The following is a 2,960-nucleotide window of genomic DNA, read 5'->3' as shown; positions in this document are numbered from 1 at the left end:
GAATGTGCGCCCATTCCTCCAGCATCCAGATGAGTCCTCAAAGCTGTGACTGAGTTAAACCTTCTCGTGGCTTTTTGCTATAAGCAGCTGCAACTGCAAACTGGCCTGGATGCTGTGTGTGTGTGTGTGTGCGCGCGCATGTGTGTGCGCCTGTGTGTATGTGTATGTGCATGGAGAACGGCAGGGGTCTTGGTGCACAATAATTCATTTCTCTTCCCAAGAGATGGAAAATGGGGTGTTTCTCACACTGGGGTTTTCCCCTTCCCTGCAGATACAAGGGAGGGCTTAGCCTAACATTTCCTGCTATCCTTGATGGCTCTTGAGTCGACCCTGCTCAGCAGACTCCATCCTACATCTCCACCCAGCTCCACGACCGCCTTGCTCCAGACCATGGCCAAGGAGACCTTGCAGTCCCTCTTGCTACAGAGATTTCCTGCTCTGTGCTATTCCCTGGCCCCCGTGGCTATGAATCCTGAGGGTGAAGTTTCTTCCTGTGGGCTTCGCCTTCACCTGCAGCTAGCAGGGTGGACACAGGGGTCGTAGGTGTCCAGGGTGATTATGGGTGCCAAGCAGCAGTACCTGCATGTTGGATCTGGGAAACAGAGGCGTGGAGACAGGGAGTGATTTCCTCAAGGCCTCAAAACGCAGTGTCCCCCAGCCCCACTCAGACCTGGGAAAAATCCCAGGTGTCCTGGATTCTCCACCCTTCTCTGCCCCCCCTCCCCCCCAGTCTAGCTGTTATGAAAATGCCACTCGATTATTTACAGGGGTATAAGCTGTAGCTGTGTTGGCCTAATGACATAGGCAAACAAGGCTCTTTAGGTAAATTTGATATATTTTATCAGACCAACTCAAATAGTTGGAAACATTCTTCTTTGCAAGCTTTCGGGTATATGTGCCCTTTGTTGGGCACTCTATTATTTATGTAATTATGTTGCTTATTAGATTTGTATGTCACTGTCCCCAGAAAAAGCTCAGGGCAGCACACAATAAAAAACGAGAGCCGTTAAAAACAGAAGGAATATTAAAATAGAATAGTAAGTACTAAACAGCATGCAAAGCACAGACGTCCTCTTTGGAGCCAAAACAAGCTGCTAATGGCCAGAATCCAGGGCCTTCTCCTGTCTAAGGCAATAGACATCTCATTGGGCTCTGGAATTAGGCTCTCTCTTTTCCTTCTAGTGCCACGACTCTCCCACTCTCGGCTGCCCAGAGGAGCAGCCTCAACAGAAGGGGTAGCTAATGCCCTCAGCCCTATGCTTGTTCAGAGGATGCCCAATGGATGGCCCAGCTTGGGTGAGATGGTTGGGGAGGGCCCTGCTTGTGAATCCTGATGGGTCTCAGAGATGAGTGAGGCCCTGAGCTGCTCAGCATGGCCAAGACTAGGAGACTGGCCATGTCCAGGATCAGGAACATAGGAGTCCGAACAGGAATGACTGCAACAAAGGCCAAGGACAGGAAATCTTCAGATCAGAGATCTGTCAGGCTGGTCTTGTAGCTCAGGGGTACCAAAAGTTTTTCAGAGAAGCCAGTCTTCTTTTTCTGCTTCCTAGATGAGAGCTGAAAGGATAAGTCCCAAGATGTAGCATCTGGACTGTCTTCGGTACCACTCAACAGTGAGGCAAGAACTGTCTATGCCTCACCTCCCCATCTTCAAAAGAGGCCTGATGATGCCCGTGTCTCATAGTGAAAGGGAGGGTGGGTGACCAAGGCAGCAGCAGACGTGAGTGTGGAGCCTGTCCCACTGGATGTGTCAAGATGAGCACAATGGGGGGCACCTCCATATATCCTGCTGCTGCAGCCTTCTTTCCACTGCTAGACATGTCTCCTGCTTTCCCATTTTCTCCTTACCATGCGAGCTGGCTGCTGCCCTGCCTCTCAGAAGTGGGAGGGATGGTTGAAATCCCGTGGTTGATAGAAATCAGTATTAGCCCAGCCAGGGACAAGTGGAGAGATGCCAGTACAGGCAGGGGGGTCACACTCAGGACAACACCACCAGCACCTCATCTAGGGAGAGGCGGGGAGGGAGTGAAAGAGCATGGCCTGCAGCGGAGGTGGGTGCAGAGACTGGTACACAGCAGGGCAGGATGGGGTGGTTGATGGCACACGATGGTGTGGGGCAGTTCTACACAGGGTGGGGTGCAGTAAGAGAAGTCCCCTTTGCAGAAGGGATGTGGAGCAAGTGCTCATGATGCCATTTTCCATGCAATGTCAAAGAAGCTTTATTTTTCTTCCTATTTGATTTTTGTGTATCAGGGTGGAGAGGGAAGAGGGGTGTAGGGTGTGCAGAGACTTCTGTGGAGATAGTCCATGAAGCAAGAGTAGTGGGAAGATCACAGTGGATTTAGGAAAAATGGAGTTATTAAGAAATTCTTGGAGATTTGGGCTGGATTTCAGAGTTCTTAATAAACACACACCATTATTAGCTCCTATTATAGCCTCATATCAGGATTTGATTGAAAAGATTACCAGTGAATAAAATGTATTTTCCACTTGTGATCTTGGAAGTGGGTTTTGGTCACTCTAGCAGCAGGGCCAGTGGAAATTAGCATTTACTTTCCAAGGGATTCAATGTATTTGGGTGACAGAAATGATAAAAGGGCTTGGAAGGAGCAGCTGAAGGAAACAGGAAACTTCCCGGGCAGTCTATCCCACTACCTGATTGTTTAAACAGTAAGAGTGTATTTTTTGTGTATCTAATCTAAATCTACTTTGCTGCAATATAAAGCCATTGCTTCTCCTCCTACCTGCTGCAGCAAGGAAGAAAAAATGTCCTTTTTTATGGCAGCCTTACCTGAAGGCTGCCGCTATGTCATCTTTCCTCCAACTTGAGGTATTCAGTAGTTCATGTCTGGAAAATGCCTTGCAATAGGAAATGTCTCAAGAATTTCTCCTTTTGACAGCCTTCCATTGCCCTGCTTTCCATGTCAGGATGATCCTGATACCTGGAAACCTTGACC

Source organism: Alligator sinensis, unplaced genomic scaffold (assembly GCF_000455745.1).
Source record: "Alligator sinensis unplaced genomic scaffold, ASM45574v1 scaffold1619_1, whole genome shotgun sequence".
Classification (NCBI taxonomy): Eukaryota; Metazoa; Chordata; order Crocodylia; family Alligatoridae; genus Alligator; species Alligator sinensis.
Note: the sequence above shows the minus strand (reverse complement) of the source record.